Genomic DNA, 24,565 nt, shown 5'->3' on the forward strand with positions numbered 1-24,565 from the left:
TTCCCTGGAAACAAAATCAATAAACTGAGCAGGTGAGGAGAGAGAGTGGGTTTCGGAAAAAAGGGGGGGTTGTGCTGTCAGCTTAGAAGTTCTAGGAGGTTTGGGGCGGTTAAGTAAGGCTTCTGTGGAGTGCTTTCAATTATTTTGCAATTGCGCTTTTTGCGGCATGCGGTCGTAATGCTAAAACTCTTTCCCATAAACGCTTAACGTTCCAGACTTCAGAGTGTCGGGGGCTATGGGGCTATGGGGCTATGGGTCTATGGGGGTTGGTGGAGTCACTGTGGAGAGGAGTCCTCTTCAAACTGCTAACCTAGAAAAAATAATATAGACCCAGAACCCCAAACTCAAGCCCAGAGCAGTGGCAACATGTTATTGTCATAATGTATGCTGGCTGCAAACCGAAACCAATTCTACGCCCTTTTTCCAGCCCATTGCTTCAAGGGCACTGCCAGAAAATAGGGGTTCTTTTTCGAATTAAGGCTACAGGTATTTTTATTTTATTTTATTTTATTTTATTTTACATATTTTTTTTACATTTTTCTTACATCTTTTCATACAAAAAACTTTAGAACTTACATATATATTATGAATTTTTAATCTAAAGTTTAATTTTTTAAATATATTTTTTAGTTTTTTTTTATAAAGTCAATTATTAAGGATCTTTTAAAGTATATTCCAGAGAAATCAAAGGCTCAGATTCCTTGGGGGCTAAAGCTGTAAAAATTTTATTAATTTTTAATCTAAAAACTTAATTTTTGGTATAATGTTTAATTTTTTAAATATATTTTTTAACAAAATTTTAAAAAGTCAAACATAAAAGATCTTTTAAAGCATTTTCCAGAAAAATCATAGGCTCATATTCCTTGGGGGTAAACCTATAAAGAAAAAGAAATAGTTAAAAATAATTTATTGTATTAATTGTATTGTAATTAATGTATGAATATAAATTAATTATTGATTGCATAGATTTTTCGCTCAGTGCCTTCTGAACACTTGCAACCCCTTTATTGAGACTCATTCCCTATTTGTTGACTTTTTAGCGTTTTGTCTTCGCATTCATTTGATGTGGCCTCGCTAGCTAACCCCTTTGACTTCACCCTCTCTCCTTGCCCACCAAGGCACCCCCTTATTTTTTGCCATTTCTCTGGCTGAGACCCCCCCCTTTCTTTCTCCTCCACTGTTTCGACCATAATGTTGGCAACTTTATTTGCGGTTTTGTGTGACTGTAAATTACGCAAACAGACGCGCAAATGAAACATATGTAACAAAATGTCTCCTCTATATATAACTCCTCTATAACTCTCCCGACTCTCCACTCCCTTTCTCCACTTTCTCTCTCCCTTTTCTCCCCTTTCTCCAGCTCTCTTTCTCCTTTCTCTTCGGTGAGACTGCCAAGGCATAATAAATTATTAAACAAAACTGCGAGAGTGTTCAGTGTTCATGGCAAATGCCAATGCCAAAATGTTTCACACACTCGACAAGCAGGGTACTGCATGTTTTTACCCCCTATACCACAGAGCCCCCCCCTCCCCTTTTTTTTGACATGGCCTACATGGCGTATGCGTAATTTTGTTTTATTTGCCGCCTTTTGTTTCTGTCTGTGTGTGTTTGTTGTATTATTTATGCATAGGACGCATGGAAGATTGCAATTGGTTTCTGGCACACACACTCCACACACACACACACACACACCATCCATCTAGCCAGACAATCAAATGCTTAATAAAAATAAAAATAAAAATAAACCAGTAGCAGTGAATAAAAATACGAGCCAGAAACAGAAACTGAAGCAGAAACACATTTAATCGAATTTCGATTCTGCCGAAGACTCCTCTTCATCATCACTCCCTCCTCGCCACTCTCTCTCCAGCCTCTCTCTCTCTAGCCCGGTTCCAGGAACCCGCAGCCGGATCCAGGAGCCTGTAGCCCGGTCCCAGGAGCCTGTAGCCGGTTCCAGGAACCCGCACCCGGCCCCTGCAGCCTGGAGCCCGGTTCCAGGAGCCTGTAGCCCGGTCCCAGGAGCCTGTAGCCGGATCCGGGAGCCTGTATCCCGGTCCCAGGAGCCTGTAGCCCAGTCCTAGGAGCCGGTAGCAGGTTCCAGGAGCCCGTAGCCGGGTCCCAGGAGCCCGTAGCCCGGTTCCAGGAGCCTGTAGCCCGCTCCCAGGAGCCGGTAGCCGGTTCCAGGAGCCTGTATCCCGGTCCCAGGAGCCCGTAGCCGGATCCGGGAGCCTGTATCCCGGTCCCAGGAGCCTGTAGCCGGATCCGGGAGCCTGGAGCCCGGTCCCAGGAGCCTGTAGCCGGTTCCTGGAACCCGTACCCGGTCCCTGCAGCCTGCAGCCCGGTCCCAGGAGCCTGTAGCCGGATCCAGGAGCCTGTAGCCCGGTCCCAAGAGCCTGTAGCCGGATCCGGGAGCCTGTATCCCGGTCCCAGGAGCCTGTAGCCGGATCCGGGAGCCTGTAGCCCGGTCCCAGGAGCCTGTAGCCGGTTCCAGGAACCCGCACCCGGCCCCTGCAGCCTGGAGCCCGGTTCCAGGAGCCTGTAGCCGGATCCGGGAGCCTGTAGCCCGGTCCCAGGAGCCTGTAGCCGGATCCGGGAGCCTGTATCCCGGTCCCAGGAGCCTGTAGCCGGATCCAGGAGCCTGTAGCCCGGTCCCAGGAGCCTGTAGCCGGTTCCAGGAACCCGCACCCGGCCCCTGCAGCCTGGAGCCCGGTCCCAGGAGCCTGTAGCCGGTTCCTGGAACCCGTACCCGGTCCCTGCAGCCTGCAGCCCGGTCCCAGGAGCCTGTAGCCGGATCCAGGAGCCTGTAGCCGGATCCAGGAGCCTGTAGCCCGGTCCCAGGAGCCTGTAGCCGGTTCCAGGAACCCGCAACGGCCCCTGCAGCCTGGAGCCCGGTCCCAGGAGCCTGTAGCCGGTTCCTGGAACCCGTACCCGGACCCTGCAGCCTGCAGCCCGGTCCCTGGAGCCTGTAGCCGGTTCCAGGAACCCGTACCCGGCCCTTGCAGCCTGGAGCCCGGTTCCAGGAGCCTGTAGCCGGATCCGGGAGCCTGTAGCCCGGTCCCAGGAGCCTGTAGCCGGATCCAGGAGCCTGTAGCCCGGTCCCAGGAGCCTATAGCCGGTTCCAGGAACCCGCACCCGGCCCCTGCAGCCTGGAGCCCGGTTCCAGGAGCCTGTAGCCGGATCCGGGAGCCTGTAGCCCGGTCCCAGGAGCCTGTAGCCGGTTCCAGGAACCCGCACCCGGCCCCTGCAGCCTGGAGCCCGGTTCCAGGAGCCTGTAGCCGGATCCGGGAGCCTGTAGCCCGGTCCCAGGAGCCTGTAGCCGGTTCCAGGAACCCGCACCCGGCCCCTGCAGCCTGGAGCCCGGTCCCAGGAGCCTGTAGCCGGTTCCTGGAACCCGTACCCGGTCCCTGCAGCCTGCAGCCCGGTCCCAGGAGCCTGTAGCCGGATCCAGGAGCCTGTAGCCCGGTCCCAGGAGCCTGTAGCCGGATCCAGGAGCCTGTAGCCCGGTCCCAGGAGCCTGTAGCCGGATCCGGGAGCCTGTAGTCGGATCCGGGAGCCTGTAGCCCGGTCCCAGGAGCCTGTAGCCGGATCCAGGAGCCTGAAGCCCGATCCCAGGAGCCTGTAGCCGGTTCCTGGAACCCGTACCCGGTCCCTGCAGCCTGCAGCCCGGTCCCAGGAGCCTGTAGCCGGTTCCTGGAACCCGTACCCGGTCCCTGCAGCCTGCAGCCCGGTCCCAGGAGCCTGTAGCCGGATCCAGGAGCCTGTAGCCCGGTCCCAGGAGCCTGTAGCCGGATCCAGGAGCCTGTAGCCCGGTCCCAGGAGCCTGTAGCCGGTTCCAGGAACCCGCACCCGGTCCCTGCAGCCTGCAGCCCGGTCCCAGGAGCCTGTAGCCGGATCCAGGAGCCTGTAGCCCGGTCCCAGGAGCCTGTAGCCGGATCCAGGAGCCTGTAGCCCGGTCCCAGGAGCCTGTAGCCGGATCCGGGAGCCTGTAGTCGGATCCGGGAGCCTGTAGCCCGGTCCCAGGAGCCTGTAGCCGGATCCAGGAGCCTGTAGCCCGATCCCAGGAGCCTGTAGCCGGTTCCTGGAATCCGTACCCGGTCCCTGCAGCCTGCAGCCCGGTCCCAGGAGCCTGTAGCCGGATCCAGGAGCCTGTAGCCCGGTCCCAGGAGCCTGTAGCCGGATCCAGGAGCCTGTAGCCCGGTCCCAGGAGCCTGTAGCCGGATCCGGGAGCCTGTAGTCGGATCCGGGAGCCTGTAGCCCGGTCCCAGGAGCCTGTAGCCGGATCCAGGAGCCTGTATCCCGGTCCCAGGAGCCCGTAGCCGGATCCGGGAGCCTGTAGCCCGGTCCCAGGAGCCTGTAGCCCGGTCCCAGGAGCCTGTAGCCCGGTCCCAGGAGCCTGTAGCCGGATCCAGGAGCCTGTAGCCGGATCCGGGAGCCTGTAGCCCGGTCCCAGGAGCCTGTAGCCGGTTCCAGGAACACGCACCCGGCCCCTGCAGCCTGTATCCCGGTTCCAGGAACACGCACCCGGCCCCTGCAGCCTGTATCCCGGTTCCAGGAGCCTGTAGCCGGATCCGGGAGCCTGTAGCCCGGTCCCAGGAGCCTGTAGCCGGTTCCAGGAACCCGCACCCGGCCCCTGCAGCCTGGAGCCCGGTTCCAGGAGCCTGTAGCCGGATCCGGGAGCCTGTATCCCGGTCCCAGGAGCCTGTAGCCAGATCCAGGAGCCTGTAGCTCGGTCCCAGGAGCCTGTAGCCCGGTTCCAGGAGCCTGTAGCCGGATCCAGGAGCCTGTAGCCGGATCCAGGAGCCTGTAGCCCGGTCCCAGGAGCCTGTAGCCAGATCCAGGAGCCTGTAGCCCGGTCCCAGGAGCCTGTTGCCGGATCCAGGAGCCTGTAGCCCGGTCCCAGGAGCCTGTAGCCCGGTCCCAGGAGCCTGTAGCCGGATCCGGGAGCCTGTATCCCGGTCCCAGGAGCCTGTAGTCGGATCCGGGAGCCTGTAGCCCGGTCCCAGGAGCCTGTAGCCGGATCCGGGAGCCTGTAGCCCGGTCCCAGGAGCCTGTAGCCGGTTCCAGGAACACGCACCCGGCCCCTGCAGCCTGGAGCCCGGTCCCAGGAGCCTGTAGCCGGTTCCAGGAACACGCACCCGGCCCCTGCAGCCTGGAGCCCGGTCCCAGGAGCCTGTAGCCGGTTCCTGGAGCCTGTAGCCCGGTCCCAGGAGCCTGTAGCCGGATCCAGGAACCCGCACCCGGCCCCTGCAGCCTGGAGCCCGGTTCCAGGAGCCTGTAGCCGGATCCGGGAGCCTGTAGCCCGGTCCCAGGAGCCTGTAGCCGGATCCAGGAGCCTGTAGCCCGGTCCCAGGAGCCTGTAGCCGGATCCAGGAGCCTGAAGCCCGGTCTCAGGAGCCTGTAGCCGGTTCCAGGAACCCGCACCCGGCCCCTGCAGCCTGGAGCCCGGTCCCAGGAGCCTGTAGCCGGTTCCTAGAACCCGTACCCGGTCCCTTCAGCCTGCAGCCCGGTCCCAGGAGCCTGTAGCCGGTTCCTGGAGCCTGTAGCCCGGTCCCAGGAGCCTGTAGCCGGATCCAGGAACCCGCACCCGGCCCCTGCAGCCTGGAGCCCGGTTCCAGGAGCCTGTAGCCGGATCCGGGAGCCTGTAGCCCGGTCCCAGGAGCCTGTAGCCGGATCCAGGAGCCTGTAGCCCGGTCCCAGGAGCCTGTAGCCGGATCCAGGAGCCTGTAGCCCGGTCCCAGGAGCCTGTAGCCGGTTCCAGGAACCCGCAACGTCCCCTGCAGCCTGGAGCCCTGTTCCAGGAGCCTGTAGCCGGATCCGGGAGCCTGTAGCCCGGTCCCAGGAGCCTGGAGCCGGATCCGGGAGCCTGTAGCCCGGTCCCAGGAGCCTGTAGCCGGTTCCTGGAACCAGTACCCTGTCCCTGCAGCCTGCAGCCCGGTCCCAGGAGCCTGTAGCCGGATCCAGGAGCCTGTAGCCCGGTCCCAGGAGCCTGTAGCCGGTTCCTGGAACCCGTACCCTGTCCCTGCAGCCTGCAGCCCGGTCCCAGGAGCCTGTAGCCGGATCCAGGAGCCTGTAGCCCGGTCCCAGGAGCCTGTAGTCGGATCCGGGAGCCTTTATCCCGGTCCCAGGAGCCTGTAGCCGGATCCAGGAGCCTGTAGCCCGGTCCCAGGAGCCTGTAGCCGGTTCCTGGAACCCGTACCCTGTCCCTGCAGCCTGCAGCCCGGTCCCAGGAGCCTGTAGCCGGATCCAGAAACCTGTAGCCCGGTCCCAGGAGCCTGTAGCCGGATCCGGGAGCCTTTATCCCGGTCCCAGGAGCCTGTAGCCGGATCCGGGAGCCTGTAGCCCGGTCCCAGGAGCCTGTAGCCCGGTCCCAGGAGCCTGTAGCCCGGTCCCAGGAGCCTGTAGCCGGATCCGGGAGCCTGTATCCCGGTCCCAGGAGCCTGTAGCCGGATCCGGGAGCCTGTAGCCCGGTCCCAGGAGCCTATAGCCCAGTCCCAGGAGCCTGTAGCCGGATCCGGGAGCCTGTATCCCGGTCCCAGGAGCCTGTAGCCCGGTCCCAGGAGCCTGTGGCCGGATCCAGGAGCCTGCAGCCCGGTCCCAGGAGCCTGTAGCCGGATCCAGGAGCCTGTAGCCGGTTCCAGGAACCCGTACCCGGTCCCTGCAGCCTGCAGCCCGGTCCCAGGAGCCTGTAGCCGGATCCAGGAGCCTGTAGCCCGGTCCCAGGAGCCTGTAGCCCGGTCCCAGGAGCCTGTAGCCGGATCCGGGAGCCTGTAGCCCGGTCCCAGGAGCCTGTAGCCCGGTCCCAGGAGCCTGTAGCCGGATCCAGGAGCCAGTAGCCCGGTCCCAGGAGCCTGTAGCCGGATCCAGGAGCCTGTAGCCCGGTCCCAGGAGCCTGTAGCCGGATCCGGGAGCCTTTATCCCGGTCCCAGGAGCCTGTAGCCGGATCCGGGAGCCTGTAGCCCGGTCCCAGGAGCCTGTAGCCCGGTCCCAGGAGCCTGTAGCCGGATCCAGGAGCCTGTAGCCCGGTCCCAGGAGCCTGTAGCCGGATCCAGGAGCCTGTAGCCCGGTCCCAGGAGCCTGTAGCCGGATCCGGGAGCCTGTATCCCGGTCCCAGGAGCCTGTAGCCGGATCCGGGAGCCTGTAGCCCGGTCCCAGGAGCCTGTAGCCGGATCCGGGAGCCTGTAGCCCGGTCCCAGGAGCCTGTAGCCCGGTCCCAGGAGCCTGTAGCCGGATCCAGGAGCCTGTAGCCCGGTCCCAGGAGCCTGTAGCCGGATCCAGGAGCCTGTAGCCCGGTCCCAGGAGCCTGTAGCCGGATCCGGGAGCCTGTATCCCGGTCCCAGGAGCCTGTAGCCGGATCCGGGAGCCTGTAGCCCGGTCCCAGGAGCCTGTAGCCCGGTCCCAGGAGCCTGTAGCCCGGTCCCAGGAGCCTGTAGCCGGATCCGGGAGCCTGTAGCCGGTTCCTGGAACCCGTACCCTGTCCCTGCAGCCTGCAGCCCGGTCCCAGGAGCCTGTAGCCGGATCCAGGAGCCTGTAGCCCGGTCCCAGGAGCCTGTAGCCGGATCCGGGAGCCTTTATCCCGGTCCCAGGAGCCTGTAGCCGGATCCGGGAGCCTGTAGCCCGGTCCCAGGAGCCTGTAGCCCGGTCCCAGGAGCCTGTAGCCGGATCCAGGAGCCTGTAGCCCGGTCCCAGGAGCCTGTAGCCGGATCCAGGAGCCTGACCTTGTCCCTGCAGGCCTGCAGCCCGGTCCCAGGATCCTGTAGCCGGTTCCAGGAACCCGTACCCGGTCCCTGCAGCCTGCAGCCCGGTCCCAGGAGCCTGTAGCCGGATCCAGGAGCCTGTAGCCCGGTCCCAGGAGCCTGTAGCCGGATCCGGGAGCCTTTATCCCGGTCCCAGGAGCCTGTAGCCGGATCCAGGAGCCTGTAGCCCGGTCCCAGGAGCCTGTAGCCGGTTCCTGGAACCCGTACCCTGTCCCTGCAGCCTACAGCCCGGTCCCAGGAGCCTGTAGCCGGATCCAGGAGCCTGTAGCCCGGTCCCAGGAGCCTGTAGCCGGATCCGGGAGCCTTTATCCCGGTCCCAGGAGCCTGTAGCCGGATCCGGGAGCCTGTAGCCCGGTCCCAGGAGCCTGTAGCCCGGTCCCAGGAGCCTGTAGCCGGATCCAGGAGCCTGTAGCCCGGTCCCAGGAGCCTGTAGCCGGATCCAGGAGCCTGTAGCCCGGTCCGAGGAGCCTGTAGCCGGATCCGGGAGCCTGTATCCCGGTCCCAGGAGCCTGTAGCCGGATCCGGGAGCCTGTAGCCCGGTCCCAGGAGCCTGTAGCCCGGTCCCAGGAGCCTGTAGCCGGATCCGGGAGCCTGTAGCCCGGTCCCAGGAGCCTGTAGCCCGGTCCCAGGAGCCTGTAGCCGGATCCAGGAGCCTGTAGCCCGGTCCCAGGAGCCTGTAGCCGGATCCAGGAGCTTGTAGCCGGTTCCTGGAACCCGCACCCTGTCCCTGCAGCCTGCAGCCCGGTCCCAGGATCCTGTAGCCGGTTCCAGGAACCCGTACCCGGTCCCTGCAGCCTGCAGCCCGGTCCCAGGAGCCTGTAGCCGGATCCAGGAGCCTGTAGCCCGGTCCCAGGAGCCTGTAGCCCGGTCCCAGGAGCCTGTAGCCGGATCCGGGAGCCTGTAGCCCGGTCCCAGGAGCCTGTAGCCCGGTCCCAGGAGCCTGTAGCCGGATCCAGGAGCCAGTAGCCCGGTCCCAGGAGCCTGTAGCCGGATCCAGGAGCCTGTAGCCGGTTCCTGGAACCCGCACCCTGTCCCTGCAGCCTGCAGCCCGGTCCCAGGATCCTGTAGCCGGTTCCAGGAACCCGTACCCGGTCCCTGCAGCCTGCAGCCCGGTCCCAGGAGCCTGTAGCCGGATCCAGGAGCCTGTAGCCCGGTCCCAGGAGCCTGTAGCCCGGTCCCAGGAGCCTGTAGCCGGATCCGGGAGCCTGTAGCCCGGTCCCAGGAGCCTGTAGCCCGGTCCCAGGAGCCTGTAGCCGGATCCAGGAGCCAGTAGCCCGGTCCCAGGAGCCTGTAGCCGGATCCAGGAGCCTGTAGCCCGGTCCCAGGAGCCTGTAGCCGGATCCGGGAGCCTTTATCCCGGTCCCAGGAGCCTGTAGCCGGATCCGGGAGCCTTTATCCCGGTCCCAGGAGCCTGTAGCCGGATCCGGGAGCCTGTAGCCCGGTCCCAGGAGCCTGTAGCCCGGTCCCAGGAGCCTGTAGCCGGATCCGGGAGCCTGTAGCCCGGTCCCAGGAGCCTGTAGCCCGGTCCCAGGAGCCTGTAGCCGGATCCAGGAGCCAGTAGCCCGGTCCCAGGAGCCTGTAGCCGGATCCAGGAGCCTGTAGCCGGTTCCTGGAACCCGCACCCTGTCCCTGCAGCCTGCAGCCCGGTCCCAGGATCCTGTAGCCGGTTCCAGGAACCCGTACCCGGTCCCTGCAGCCTGCAGCCCGGTCCCAGGAGCCTGTAGCCGGATCCAGGAGCCTGTAGCCCGGTCCCAGGAGCCTGTAGCCCGGTCCCAGGAGCCTGTAGCCGGATCCGGGAGCCTGTAGCCCGGTCCCAGGAGCCTGTAGCCCGGTCCCAGGAGCCTGTAGCCGGATCCAGGAGCCAGTAGCCCGGTCCCAGGAGCCTGTAGCCGGATCCAGGAGCCTGTAGCCCGGTCCCAGGAGCCTGTAGCCGGATCCGGGAGCCTTTATCCCGGTCCCAGGAGCCTGTAGCCGGATCCGGGAGCCTTTATCCCGGTCCCAGGAGCCTGTAGCCGGATCCGGGAGCCTGTAGCCCGGTCCCAGGAGCCTGTAGCCCGGTCCCAGGAGCCTGTAGCCGGATCCAGGAGCCTGTAGCCCGGTCCCAGGAGCCTGTAGCCGGATCCAGGAGCCTGTAGCCGGTTCCTGGAACCCGCACCCTGTCCCTGCAGCCTGCAGCCCGGTCCCAGGATCCTGTAGCCGGTTCCAGGAACCCGTACCCGGTCCCTGCAGCCTGCAGCCCGGTCCCAGGAGCCTGTAGCCGGATCCAGGAGCCTGTAGCCCGGTCCCAGGAGCCTGTAGCCGGATCCAGGAGCCTGTAGCCGGATCCGGGAGCCTGCAGCCCGGTCCCAGGAGCCTGTAGCCGGATCCAGGAGCCTGCAGCGCGGTCCCAGGAGCCTGTAGCCGGATCTAGGAGCCTGTAGCCCGGTCCCAGGAGCCTGTAGCCGGATCCAGGAGCCTGTAGCCCGGTCCCAGGAGCCTGTTGCCGGATCCAGGAGCCTGTAGCCCGGTCCCAGGAGCCTGTAGCCGGATCCAGGAGCCTGTAGCCCGGTCCCAGGAGCCTGTAGCCGGATCCGGGAGCCTGTATCCCGGTCCCAGGAGCCTGTAGTCGGATCCGGGAGCCTGTAGCCCGGTCCCAGGAGCCTGTAGCCGGATCCGGGAGCCTGTAGCCCGGTCCCAGGAGCCTGTAGCCGGTTCCAGGAACACGCACCCGGCCCCTGCAGCCTGGAGCCCGGTCCCAGGAGCCTGTAGCCGGTTCCAGGAACACGCACCCGGCCCCTGCAGCCTGGAGCCCGGTCCCAGGAGCCTGTAGCCGGTTCCTGGAGCCTGTAGCCCGGTCCCAGGAGCCTGTAGCCGGATCCAGGAACCCGCACCCGGCCCCTGCAGCCTGGAGCCCGGTTCCAGGAGCCTGTAGCCGGATCCAGGAGCCTGTAGCCCGGTCCCAGGGGCCTGTAGCCGGATCCAGGAGCCTGTAGCCCGGTCTCAGGAGCCTGTAGCCGGTTCCAGGAACCCGCACCCGGCCCCTGCAGCCTGGAGCCCGGTCCCAGGAGCCTGTAGCCGGTTCCTAGAACCCGTACCCGGTCCCTTCAGCCTGCAGCCCGGTCCCAGGAGCCTGTAGCCGGATCCAGGAGCCTGTAGCCCGGTCCCAGGAGCCTGTAGCCGGTTCCAGGAACCCGCAACGTCCCCTGCAGCCTGGAGCCCTGTTCCAGGAGCCTGTAGCCGGATCCGGGAGCCTGTAGCCCGGTCCCAGGAGCCTGGAGCCGGATCCGGGAGCCTGTAGCCCGGTCCCAGGAGCCTGTAGCCGGTTCCTGGAACCAGTACCCTGTCCCTGCAGCCTGCAGCCCGGTCCCAGGAGCCTGTAGCCGGATCCAGGAGCCTGTAGCCCGGTCCCAGGAGCCTGTAGCCGGTTCCTGGAACCAGTACCCTGTCCCTGCAGCCTGCAGCCCGGTCCCAGGAGCCTGTAGCCGGATCCAGGAGCCTGTAGCCCGGTCCCAGGAGCCTGTAGCCGGTTCCTGGAACCAGTACCCTGTCCCTGCAGCCTGCAGCCCGGTCCCAGGAGCCTGTAGCCGGATCCAGGAGCCTGTAGCCCGGTCCCAGGAGCCTGTAGCCGGTTCCTGGAACCCGTACCCTGTCCCTGCAGCCTGCAGCCCGGTCCCAGGAGCCTGTAGCCGGATCCAGGAGCCTGTAGCCCGGTCCCAGGAGCCTGTAGCCGGATCCGGGAGCCTTTATCCCGGTCCCAGGAGCCTGTAGCCGGATCCAGGAGCCTGTAGCCCGGTCCCAGGAGCCTGTAGCCCAGTCCCAGGAGCCTGTAGCCCGGTCCCAGGAGCCTGTAGCCCAGTCCCAGGAGCCTGTAGCCGGATCCGGGAGCCTGTATCCCGGTCCCAGGAGCCTGTAGCCCGGTCCCAGGAGCCTGTAGCCGGATCCAGGAGCCTGTAGCCCGGTCCCAGGAGCCTGTAGCCGGATTCAGGAGCCTGTAGCCGGTTCCTGGAACCCGCACCCTGTCCCTGCAGCCTGCAGCCCGGTCCCAGGATCCTGTAGCCGGTTCCAGGAACCCGTACCCGGTCCCTGCAGCCTGCAGCCCGGTCCCAGGAGCCTGTAGCCGGATCCAGGAGCCTGTAGCCCGGTCCCAGGAGCCTGTAGCCCGGTCCCAGGAGCCTGTAGCCGGATCCGGGAGCCTGTAGCCCGGTCCCAGGAGCCTGTAGCCCGGTCCCAGGAGCCTGTAGCCGGATCCAGGAGCCAGTAGCCCGGTCCCAGGAGCCTGTAGCCGGATCCAGGAGCCTGTAGCCGGTTCCTGGAACCCGCACCCTGTCCCTGCAGCCTGCAGCCCGGTCCCAGGATCCTGTAGCCGGTTCCAGGAACCCGTACCCGGTCCCTGCAGCCTGCAGCCCGGTCCCAGGAGCCTGTAGCCGGATCCGGGAGCCTGTAGCCCGGTCCCAGGAGCCTGTAGCCCGGTCCCAGGAGCCTGTAGCCGGATCCAGGAGCCAGTAGCCCGGTCCCAGGAGCCTGTAGCCGGATCCAGGAGCCTGTAGCCCGGTCCCAGGAGCCTGTAGCCGGATCCGGGAGCCTTTATCCCGGTCCCAGGAGCCTGTAGCCGGATCCGGGAGCCTGTAGCCCGGTCCCAGGAGCCTGTAGCCCGGTCCCAGGAGCCTGTAGCCGGATCCAGGAGCCTGTAGCCCGGTCCCAGGAGCCTGTAGCCGGATCCAGGAGCCTGTAGCCCGGTCCCAGGAACCTGTAGCCGGATCCGGGAGCCTGTATCCCGGTCCCAGGAGCCTGTAGCCGGATCCGGGAGCCTGTAGCCCGGTCCCAGGAGCCTGTAGCCCGGTCCCAGGAGCCTGTAGCCGGATCCGGGAGCCTGTAGCCCGGTCCCAGGAGCCTGTAGCCCGGTCCCAGGAGCCTGTAGCCGGATCCAGGAGCCTGTAGCCCGGTCCCAGGAGCCTGTAGCCGGATCCAGGAGCCTGCACCCTGTCCCTGCAGGCCTGCAGCCCGGTCCCAGGATCCTGTAGCCGGTTCCAGGAACCCGTACCCGGTCCCTGCAGCCTGCAGCCCGGTCCCAGGAGCCTGTAGCCGGATCCAGGAGCCTGTAGCCCGGTCCCAGGAGCCTGTAGCCGGATCCGGGAGCCTTTATCCCGGTCCCAGGAGCCTGTAGCCGGATCCAGGAGCCTGTAGCCCGGTCCCAGGAGCCTGTAGCCGGTTCCTGGAACCCGTACCCTGTCCCTGCAGCCTGCAGCCCGGTCCCAGGAGCCTGTAGCCGGATCCAGGAGCCTGTAGCCCGGTCCCAGGAGCCTGTAGCCGGATCCGGGAGCCTTTATCCCGGTCCCAGGAGCCTGTAGCCGGATCCGGGAGCCTGTAGCCCGGTCCCAGGAGCCTGTAGCCCGGTCCCAGGAGCCTGTAGCCGGATCCAGGAGCCTGTAGCCCGGTCCCAGGAGCCTGTAGCCGGATCCAGGAGCCTGTAGCCCGGTCCCAGGAGCCTGTAGCCGGATCCGGGAGCCTGTATCCCGGTCCCAGGAGCCTGTAGCCGGATCCGGGAGCCTGTAGCCCGGTCCCAGGAGCCTGTAGCCCGGTCCCAGGAGCCTGTAGCCGGATCCGGGAGCCTGTAGCCCGGTCCCAGGAGCCTGTAGCCCGGTCCCAGGAGCCTGTAGCCGGATCCAGGAGCCTGTAGCCCGGTCCCAGGAGCCTGTAGCCGGATCCAGGAGCCTGTAGCCGGTTCCTGGAACCCGCACCCTGTCCCTGCAGCCTGCAGCCCGGTCCCAGGATCCTGTAGCCGGTTCCAGGAACCCGTACCCGGTCCCTGCAGCCTGCAGCCCGGTCCCAGGATCCTGTAGCCGGTTCCAGGAACCCGTACCCGGTCCCAGGAGCCTGTAGCCCGGTCCCAGGAGCCTGTAGCCGGATCCAGGAGCCTGTAGCCCGGTCCCAGGAGCCTGTAGCCGGATCCGGGAGCCTTTATCCCGGTCCCAGGAGCCTGTAGCCGGATCCGGGAGCCTGTAGCCCGGTCCCAGGAGCCTGTAGCCGGATCCGGGAGCCTGTAGCCCGGTCCCAGGAGCCTGTAGCCGGATCCGGGAGCCTTTATCCCGGTCCCAGGAGCCTGTAGCCGGATCCGGGAGCCTGTAGCCCGGTCCCAGGAGCCTGTAGCCGGATCCGGGAGCCTTTATCCCGGTCCCAGGAGCCTGTAGCCGGATCCGGGAGCCTGTAGCCCGGTCCCAGGAGCCTGTAGCCGGATCCGGGAGCCTGTAGCCCGGTCCCAGGAGCCTGTAGCCCGGTCCCAGGAGCCTGTAGCCGGATCCGGGAGCCTGTAGCCCGGTCCCAGGAGCCTGTAGCCCGGTCCCAGGAGCCTGTAGCCGGATCCAGGAGCCAGTAGCCCGGTCCCAGGAGCCTGTAGCCGGATCCAGGAGCCTGTAGCCCGGTCCCAGGAGCCTGTAGCCGGATCCGGGAGCCTTTATCCCGGTCCCAGGAGCCTGTAGCCGGATCCGGGAGCCTGTAGCCCGGTCCCAGGAGCCTGTAGCCGGATCCGGGAGCCTGTAGCCCGGTCCCAGGAGCCTGTAGCCCGGTCCCAGGAGCCTGTAGCCGGATCCAGGAGCCTGTAGCCCGGTCCCAGGAACCTGTAGCCGGATCCGGGAGCCTGTATCCCGGTCCCAGGAGCCTGTAGCCGGATCCGGGAGCCTGTAGCCCGGTCCCAGGAGCCTGTAGCCCGGTCCCAGGAGCCTGTAGCCGGATCCAGGAGCCAGTAGCCCGGTCCCAGGAGCCTGTAGCCGGATCCAGGAGCCTGTAGCCCGGTCCCAGGAGCCTGTAGCCGGATCCGGGAGCCTTTATCCCGGTCCCAGGAGCCTGTAGCCGGATCCGGGAGCCTGTAGCCCGGTCCCAGGAGCCTGTAGCCGGATCCGGGAGCCTTTATCCCGGTCCCAGGAGCCTGTAGCCGGATCCGGGAGCCTGTAGCCCGGTCCCAGGAGCCTGTAGCCGGATCCGGGAGCCTGTAGCCCGGTCCCAGGAGCCTGTAGCCCGGTCCCAGGAGCCTGTAGCCGGATCCGGGAGCCTGTAGCCCGGTCCCAGGAGCCTGTAGCCCGGTCCCAGGAGCCTGTAGCCGGATCCAGGAGCCAGTAGCCCGGTCCCAGGAGCCTGTAGCCGGATCCAGGAGCCTGTAGCCCGGTCCCAGGAGCCTGTAGCCGGATCCGGGAGCCTTTATCCCGGTCCCAGGAGCCTGTAGCCGGATCCGGGAGCCTGTAGCCCGGTCCCAGGAGCCTGTAGCCCGGTCCCAGGAGCCTGTAGCCGGATCCAGGAGCCTGTAGCCCGGTCCCAGGAGCCTGTAGCCGGATCCAGGAGCCTGTAGCCCGGTCCCAGGAACCTGTAGCCGGATCCGGGAGCCTGTATCCCGGTCCCAGGAGCCTGTAGCCGGATCCGGGAGCCTGTAGCCCGGTCCCAGGAGCCTGTAGCCCGGTCCCAGGAGCCTGTAGCCGGATCCGGGAGCCTGTAGCCCGGTCCCAGGAGCCTGTAGCCCGGTCCCAGGAGCCTGTAGCCGGATCCAGGAGCCTGTAGCCCGGTCCCAGGAGCCTGTAGCCGGATCCAGGAGCCTGCACCCTGTCCCTGCAGGCCTGCAGCCCGGTCCCAGGATCCTGTAGCCGGTTCCAGGAACCCGTACCCGGTCCCTGCAGCCTGCAGCCCGGTCCCAGGAGCCTGTAGCCGGATCCAGGAGCCTGTAGCCCGGTCCCAGGAGCCTGTAGCCGGATCCGGGAGCCTTTATCCCGGTCCCAGGAGCCTGTAGCCGGATCCAGGAGCCTGTAGCCCGGTCCCAGGAGCCTGTAGCCGGTTCCTGGAACCCGTACCCTGTCCCTGCAGCCTGCAGCCCGGTCCCAGGAGCCTGTAGCCGGATCCAGGAGCCTGTAGCCCGGTCCCAGGAGCCTGTAGCCGGATCCGGGAGCCTTTATCCCGGTCCCAGGAGCCTGTAGCCGGATCCGGGAGCCTGTAGCCCGGTCCCAGGAGCCTGTAGCCCGGTCCCAGGAGCCTGTAGCCGGATCCAGGAGCCTGTAGCCCGGTCCCAGGAGCCTGTAGCCGGATCCAGGAGCCTGTAGCCCGGTCCCAGGAGCCTGTAGCCGGATCCGGGAGCCTGTATCCCGGTCCCAGGAGCCTGTAGCCGGATCCGGGAGCCTGTAGCCCGGTCCCAGGAGCCTGTAGCCCGGTCCCAGGAGCCTGTAGCCGGATCCGGGAGCCTGTAGCCCGGTCCCAGGAGCCTGTAGCCCGGTCCCAGGAGCCTGTAGCCGGATCCAGGAGCCTGTAGCCCGGTCCCAGGAGCCTGTAGCCGGATCCAGGAGCCTGTAGCCGGTTCCTGGAACCCGCACCCTGTCCCTGCAGCCTGCAGCCCGGTCCCAGGATCCTGTAGCCGGTTCCAGGAACCCGTACCCGGTCCCTGCAGCCTGCAGCCCGGTCCCAGGAGCCTGTAGCCGGATCCAGGAGCCTGTAGCCCGGTCCCAGGAGCCTGTAGCCCGGTCCCAGGAGCCTGTAGCCCGGTCCCAGGAGCCTGTAGCCGGATCCAGGAGCCTGTAGCCCGGTCCCAGGAGCCTGTAGCCGGATCCAGGAGCCTGTAGCCGGTTCCTGGAACCCGCACCCTGTCCCTGCAGCCTGCAGCCCGGTCCCAGGATCCTGTAGCCGGTTCCAGGAACCCGTACCCGGTCCCTGCAGCCTGCAGCCCGGTCCCAGGATCCTGTAGCCGGTTCCAGGAACCCGTACCCGGTCCCAGGAGCCTGTAGCCCGGTCCCAGGAGCCTGTAGCCGGATCCAGGAGCCTGTAGCCCGGTCCCAGGAGCCTGTAGCCGGATCCGGGAGCCTTTATCCCGGTCCCAGGAGCCTGTAGCCGGATCCGGGAGCCTGTAGCCCGGTCCCAGGAGCCTGTAGCCGGATCCGGGAGCCTGTAGCCCGGTCCCAGGAGCCTGTAGCCGGATCCGGGAGCCTTTATCCCGGTCCCAGGAGCCTGTAGCCGGATCCGGGAGCCTGTAGCCCGGTCCCAGGAGCCTGTAGCCGGATCCGGGAGCCTTTATCCCGGTCCCAGGAGCCTGTAGCCGGATCCGGGAGCCTGTAGCCCGGTCCCAGGAGCCTGTAGCCGGATCCGGGAGCCTGTAGCCCGGTCCCAGGAGCCTGTAGCCCGGTCCCAGGAGCCTGTAGCCGGATCCGGGAGCCTGTAGCCCGGTCCCAGGAGCCTGTAGCCCGGTCCCAGGAGCCTGTAGCCGGATCCAGGAGCCAGTAGCCCGGTCCCAGGAGCCTGTAGCCGGATCCAGGAGCCTGTAGCCCGGTCCCAGGAGCCTGTAGCCGGATCCGGGAGCCTTTATCCCGGTCCCAGGAGCCTGTAGCCGGATCCGGGAGCCTGTAGCCCGGTCCCAGGAGCCTGTAGCCGGATCCGGGAGCCTGTAGCCCGGTCCCAGGAGCCTGTAGCCCGGTCCCAGGAGCCTGTAGCCGGATCCGGGAGCCTGTAGCCCGGTCCCAGGAGCCAGTAGCCCGGTCCCAGGAGCCTGTAGCCGGATCCAGGAGCCTGTAGCCCGGTCCCAGGAGCCTGTAGCCGGATCCGGGAGCCTTTATCCCGGTCCCAGGAGCCTGCAGTCGGATCCGGGAGCCTTTATCCCGGTCCCAGGAGCCTGTAGCCGGATCCAGGAGCCAGTAGCCCGGTCCCAGGACCCTGTAGCCGGATCCGGGAGCCTTTATCCCGGTCCCAGGAGCCTGTAGCCGGATCCGGGAGCCTGTAGCCCGGTCCCAGGAGCCTGTAGCCCGGTCCCAGGAGCCTGTAGCCGGATCCGGGAGCCTGTAGCCCGGTCCCAGGAGCCTGTAGCCCGGTCCCAGGAGCCTGTAGCCGGATCCGGGAGCCTTTATCCCGGTCCCAGGAGCCTGTAGCCGGATCCGGGAGCCTGTAGCCCGGTCCCAGGAGCCTGTAGCCGGATCCGGGAGCCTGTAGCCCGGTCCCAGGAGCCTGTAGCCCGGTCCCAGGAGCCTGTAGCCGGATCCGGGAGCCTGTAGCCCGGTCCCAGGAGCCTGTAGCCCGGTCCCAGGAGCCTGTAGCCGGATCCAGGAGCCAGTAGCCCGGTCCCAGGAGCCTGTAGCCGGATCCAGGAGCCTGTAGCCTGGTCCCAGGAGCCTGTAGCCGGATCCGGGAGCCTTTATCCCGGTCCCAGGAGCCTGTAGCCGGATCCGGGAGCCTGTAGCCCGGTCCCAGGAGCCTGTAGCCGGATCCGGGAGCCTGTAGCCCGGTCCCAGGAGCCTGTAGCCCGGTCCCAGGAGCCTGTAGCCGGATCCGGGAGCCTGTAGCCCGGTCCCAGGAGCCTGTAGCCCGGTCCCAGGAGCCTGTAGCCGGATCCAGGAGCCTGTAGCCCGGTCCCAGGAGCCTGTAGCCGGATCCAGGAGCCTGTAGCCCGGTCCCAGGAGCCTGTAGCCGGATCCAGGAGCCTGTAGCCCGGTCCCAGGAGCCTGTAGCCGGATCCGGGAGCCTGTATCCCGGTCCCAGGAGCCTGTAGCCGGATCCGGGAGCCTGTAGCTCGGTCCCAGGAGCCTGTAGCCCGGTCCCAGGAGCCTGTAGCCGGATCCGGGAGCCTGTAGCCCGGTCCCAGGAGCCTGTAGCCCGGTCCCAGGAGCCTGTAGCCGGATCCAGGAGCCAGTAGCCCGGTCCCAGGAGCCTGTAGCCGGATCCAGGAGCCTGTAGCCGGTTCCTGGAACCCGCACCCTGTCCTTGCAGCCTGCAGCCCGGTCCCAGGATCCTGTAGCCGGTTCCAGGAACCCGTACCCGGTCCCTGCAGCCTGCAGCCCGGTCCCAGGAGCCTGTAGCCGGATCCAGGAGCCTGTAGCCCGGTCCCAGGAGCCTGTAGCCGGATCCGGGAGCCTTTATCCCGGTCCCAGGAGCCTGTAGCCGGATCCGGGAGCCTGTAGCCCGGTCCCAGGAGCCTGTAGCCCGGTCCCAGGAGCCTGTAGCCGGATCCAGGAGCCTGTAGCCCGGTCCCAGGAGCCTGTAGCCGGATCCAGGAGCCTGCAGCGCGGTCCCAGGAGCCTGTAGCCGGATCTAGGAGCCTGTAGCCCGGTCCCAGGAGCCTGTAGCCGGATCTAGGAGCCTGTAGCCCGGTCCCAGGAGCCTGTAGCCGGATCCAGGAGCCTGTAGCCGGATCCGGGAGCCTGTAGCCCGGTCCCAGGAGCCTGTAGCCGGATCCGGGAGCCTGTAGCCCGGTCCCAGGAGCCTGTAGCCCGGTCCCAGGAGCCTGTAGCCGGATCCAGGAGCCTGTAGCCCGGTCCCAGGAGCCTGTAGCCGGATCCAGGAGCCTGCAGCGCGGTCCCAGGAGCCTGTAGCCGGATCTAGGAGCCTGTAGCCCGGTCCCAGGAGCCTGTAGCCGGATCTAGGAGCCTGTAGCCCGGTCCCAGGAGCCTGTAGCCGGATCCAGGAGCCTGTAGCCCGGTCCCAGGAGCCTGTAGCCGGATCCAGGAGCCTGTAGCCGGATCCGGGAGCTTGTATCCCGGTCCCAGGAGCCTGTAGCCCGGTCCCAGGAGCCTGTAGCCCGGTCCCAGGAGCCTGTAGCCCGGTCCCAGGAGCCTGTAGCCGGATCCAGGAGCCTGTAGCCCGGTCCCAGGAGCCTGTAGCCGGATCCAGGAGCCTGCAGCGCGGTCCCAGGAGCCTGTAGCCGGATCTAGGAGCCTGTAGCCCGGTCCCAGGATCCTGTAGCCGGATCCAGGAGCCTGTAGCCCGGTCCCAGGAGCCTGCAGCCCGGTCCCAGGAGCCTGTAGCCGGATCCAGGAGCCTGCAGCGCGGTCCCAGGAGCCTGTAGCCGGATCTAGGAGCCTGTAGCCCGGTCCCAGGAGCCTGTAGCCGGATCCAGGAGCCTGTAGCCCGGTCCCAGGATCCTGTAGCCGGATCTAGGAGCCTGTAGCCCGGTCCCAGGAGCCTGCAGCCCGGTCCCAGGAGCCTGTAGCCGGATCCAGGAGCCTGCAGCGCGGTCCCAGGAGCCTGTAGCCGGATCTAGGAGCCTGTAGCCCGGTCCCAGGAGCCTGTAGCCGGATCCAGGAGCCTGTAGCCCGGTCCCAGGATCCTGTAGCCGGTTCCAGGAACCCGTACCCGGTCCCTGCAGCCTGCAGCCCGGTCCCAGGAGCCTGTAGCCGGATCCAGGAGCCTGTAGCCCGGTCCCAGGAGCCTGTAGCCGGATCCAGGAGCCTGTAGCCCGTTCCCAGGAGCCTGTAGCCGGATCCAGGAGCCTGTAGCCCGGTCCCAGGATCCTGTAGCCGGTTCCAGGAACCCGTACCCGGTCCCTGCAGCCTGTAGCCCGGTCCCAGGAGCCTGTAGCCCGGTCCTAGGAGCCTGTAGCCGGATCCAGGAGCCTGCAGCGCGGTCCCAGGAGCCTGTAGCCGGATCCGGGAGCCTGTATCCCGGTCCCAGGAGCCTGTAGCCGGATCCAGGAGCCTGTAGCCCGGTCCCAGGAGCCTGTAGCCGGATCCGGGAGCCTGTATCCCGGGTTCAGAAGCCTGTAGCCGGATCCGGGAGCCTGTAGCCTGGTCCCAGGAGCCTGTAGCCCGGTCCCAGGAGCCTGTAGCCGGATCCGGGAGCCTGTATCCCGGTCCCAGGAGCCTGTAGCCGGATCCGGGAGCCTGTAGCCCGGTCCCAGGAGCCTGTAGCCCGGTCCCAGGAGCCTGTAGCCGGTTCCAGGAACCCGCACCCGGCCCCTGCATCCTGCAGCCCGGTCCCAGGAGCCTGTAGCCGGATCCAGGAGCCTGTAGCCCGGTCCCAGGAGCCTGTAGCAGGATCCGGGAGCCTTTATCCCGGTCCCAGGAGCCTGTAGCCGGATCCGGGAGCCTGTAGCCCGGTCCCAGGAGTATGTAGCCGGTTCCTGGAACCCGTACCCGGTCCCTGCATCCTGCAGCCCGGTCCCAGGAGCCTGTAGCCGGATCCAGGAGCCTGTAGCCCGGTCCCAGGAGCCTGTAGCCGGATCCGGGAGCCTTTATCCCGGTCCCAGGAGCCTGTAGCCGGATCCGGGAGCCTGTAGCCCGGTCCCAGGAGCCTGTAGCCGGATCCGGGAGCCTGTAGCCCGGTCCCAGGAGCCTGTAGCCCGGTCCCAGGAGCCTGTAGCCGGATCCGGGAGCCTGTAGCCCGGTCCCAGGAGCCTGTAGCCCGGTCCCAGGAGCCTGTAGCCGGATCCAGGAGCCTGTAGCCCGGTCCCAGGAGCCTGTAGCCGGATCCAGGAGCCTGTAGCCCGGTCCCAGGAGCCTGTAGCCGGATCCAGGAGCCTGTAGCCCGGTCCCAGGAGCCTGTAGCCGGATCCGGGAGCCTGTATCCCGGTGCCAGGAGCCTGTAGCCGGATCCAGGAGCCTGTAGCCCGGTCCCAGGAGCCTGTAGCCGGATCCGGGAGCCTGTAGCCCGGTCCCAGGAGCCTGTAGCCCGGTCCCAGGAGCCTGTAGCCGGATCCAGGAGCCTGTAGCCCGGTCCCAGGAGCCTGTAGCCGGATCCAGGAGCCTGTAGCCCGGTCCCAGGAGCCTGTAGCCGGATCCAGGAGCCTGTAGCCCGGTTCCAGGAGCCTGTAGCCGGATCCAGGAGCCTGTAGCCCGGTCCCAGGAGCCTGTAGCCGGATCCAGGAGCCTGTAGCCCGGTCCCAGGTGCCTGTAGCCGGTTCCTGGAACCCGTACCCTGTCCCTGCAGCCTGCAGCCCGGTCCCAGGAGCCTGTAGCCGGATCCGGGAGCCTGTAGCCGGATCCAGGAGCCTGTAGCCCGGTCCCAGGAGCCTGTAGCCGGATCCGGGAGCCTGTAGCCCGGTCCCAGGAGCCTGTAGCCGGATCCAGGAGCCTGTAGCCCGGTCCCAGGAGCCTGTAGCCGGATCCGGGAGCCTGTATCCCGGTCCCAGGAGCCTGTAGCCGGATCCAGGAGCCTGTAGCCCGGTCCCAGGAGCCTGTAGCCGGATCCAGGAGCCTGTAGCCCGGTCCCAGGAGCCTGTAGCCGGTTCCTGGAACCCGTACCCTGTCCCTGCAGCCTGCAGCCCGGTCCCAGGAGCCTGTAGCCGAATCCAGGAGCCTGTAGCCCGGTTCCAGGAGCCTGTAGCCGGATCCAGGAGCCTGTAGCCGGATTCGGGAGCCTGTAGCCCGGTCCCAGGAGCCTGTAGCCGGATCCGGGAGCCTGTATCCCGGTCCCAGGAGCCTGTAGCCGGATCCGGGAGCCTGTAGCCCGGTCTTAGGAGCCTGTAGCCGGATCCAGGAGCCTGTAGCCCGGTCCCAGGAGCCTGTAGCCGGTTCCTGGAACCCGTACCCTGTCCCTGCAGCCTGCAGCCCGGTCCCAGGTGCCTGTAGCCGGATCCAGGAGCCTGTAGCCGGTTCCTGCAGCCTGCAGCCCGGTTCCAGGAGCCTGTAGCCGGAGCTAGTAGCCCTTAGCCCGTAGTTTACAGCCCGTAATCCTTCACCCGTGGTCCGTGGCCCGAAGTCTGCATATGACATGTCGGAAGGGAAGGGAACAAATCGATGTATCGATTGGCGATAATGGCTGTTTGTTGTTGTTTCGCTCCAACCCTTTGAAAGTCCGCCCGGACACCCATGCTCCCTTACTCCAGGACCGGTTCCAACCGTTTTAGTCACTTTTATTTTCTCTCTTTTGGACTATTGGCCAATAATGAGGAGAGCCACCAAAAAAAAGCCACCAAACACTTGGATGGAGAAGTCTATGGACTATACGATACCCGGTACTTTGTCTTTCTTCCAAGAGCCATGAGATTAGGGACGAAAGTGTGAAGAAAACAATGACTCACTGACTCATTTCTGATCAGGAATATATTAGTGATACTATCGAGTGATAAAATATACCCAATATACCCTTAAACCCCAAGAGTACCGAGTATCCTGGTATAATAAATGCGAGAAAAAAAAAACAACATTTTGTTGATATTGATAATGACGTTGATGTTTCTGGTCATTTGCGAGTTAAAGTGTACTCTGCCACTCTGGCTTCCTCCATTCCTGTCTCTATTTTAGCTAATTAGTGGTTCCACTATATAGTATTTTTCTCCACCAGACTTAGACCCAGTCCCAGTCCCAGTCCCAGTCCCAGTCCCAGACCAGACCAGACCACCACCCACGACTTCCTTCCTGGACTTGGTCGCTTTTCAAACTATCGCAGAGTAAGTGAAAAATTTCCTAGCAATTTGCATAGCTGATGACAATTTTGGTCTAGCACTGGGTCTGGGCCTGTCACTGACAACTTGGCGAGTTAGTTAACTTAAGTAGTTACTTTCTGCTACCTAAATTATTGCCACTTCTGTCGGCCAAAATTATTATTGGTATGATTGTCGCAAAGTGGCCCTCTAGATAAGTTTGACGTTTTGATATTGTTTTGTGGGAACTATTTAGTTTGTAACTTTAGTTTTTAATTAGAATTTTTTGAAGGAACTATTTTAGAGTTTCTCTCTCCTTAGACCCCCCCCTATTTTAATCGAAAATCTTGAATCCTGTCTCATAATATGTAATAATGTTCTACTCACCATTGACAGATTCCATGCAACAGAAACAGAGGCAGCAACATCAAAGCTGAGAAGCAACATCTCCAAAGGCCTCGCCCTCAACAGTTGTCTAAAAAGGGGGGTTCATTTTTTTTTCCTCTTGATATTTGGGTTGCAGGTTTGCAGGTTTGCAGGTTGCAGGTTCCCTTCAGGACAATCGCAACAGCAGCAGCAACATGCAACAGCACATCAGCAGCAGCAGCAGCAGCAGCAGCAACATTCGTGTCGTCATCATCATCATCATCGACTTGTGCAGCATCAGTGCCTCGTCAAAACGTCAATCGGTGTAATCAAGCGTTAAGTGATTCTGCGGAAGCGCAGCGAGGCCTTAACTTTGCCAACTACACTGAGAGAAACAAGTAGATCTAATAAATATATATAAGAAACTCTATAAATATAGTATTTTATAAGAAAATCTTATAGTTACCCTTAGAATTATTATTATCCATCACCTTAATATCACAAACACTTTATAAAATATATATATATATATTTTTTCTTTCAGTGCATGTTGGCATTCCAGAACTGGCAACCGAGTTAACCCCCGTGAACATGAGCGGCGGCAGAACAGGGACAGCCTGCCAAAGGGGCTTAAGCCGGGGGCCAAAACTGTCAGATCGAGACAGAACCGACAGACCTGAAGGCTTCTGGCTTCTGGCTTCACGGTAACTGCCTCGCCTCGTCTCGCCTCGTCCTCCCATCCTCCCATCCTGCCCTGCTGCCCTGCTTGCCATTCACTTCACTGTTTACTTTTTTAGACTTTTATACAAACAGCCGAGGAGCGGCAGAAACAGAAACAGAAACAGAATCAGAAACAGAATTATAAAATGGGAAAAAAGATGCACAAATCCAATAAACCATATTTCCGCCAAATAAAATATAAATTATTTATGTATATTTTAGGTTAAGTTTGATTTAAAAATAAAAAGGACATATTAAAAGAGTGTTTTTTGATTAAAAATATGTAATATGAAAAATATCTAAAATATTTAAATAAATGAAATATGGGTAAGTTTTCTATCTAAAAACAATTAGATCTCTATCTACAAATTTGCACAAATCTCTGAAGACTTTAAGGGATAAATGACTTAATAAACTAATTATAAATTATAAATTGTAACAAGCTTAATCTAATAATTCTACAAATATCTACAAATAATAAGATTCCTAACTACAACTCTTAAGAAATCTCTTAAGGCTCCTAAGGCTAAATGCTCTAATAAACTAATTATAAATCTTAAAAACCTTAATCTAAAAAATTAAAATTAAAGAAGACATAATAATAAGTTTTTAAAGAAAGTAAGGAATAAAAAGTAGTCACTTTTTCAAAGCCACTCTC

At 63.5% G+C, this 24,565-nt stretch overlaps 1 long non-coding RNA gene across 1 annotated transcript; it reads right to left on the reverse strand.

The window, feature by feature from the left end:
* Nucleotides 1-666: 666 nt before the first annotated feature.
* LOC123257572 lies at nucleotides 667-24,137 on the reverse strand. The gene is made up of 3 exons (XR_006507680.1): nucleotides 23,654-24,137; nucleotides 23,209-23,591; nucleotides 667-875 (listed from the first exon to the last, which is right to left on the reverse strand). It is a non-coding gene; the product is annotated as an uncharacterized LOC123257572 (long non-coding RNA).
* Between the last annotated feature and the right edge of the window lie 428 nt (nucleotides 24,138-24,565).

The sequence above is a fragment of the Drosophila ananassae genome, chromosome XR (genome assembly GCF_017639315.1).
Source record: "Drosophila ananassae strain 14024-0371.13 chromosome XR, ASM1763931v2, whole genome shotgun sequence".
Classification (NCBI taxonomy): Eukaryota; Metazoa; Arthropoda; class Insecta; order Diptera; family Drosophilidae; genus Drosophila; species Drosophila ananassae.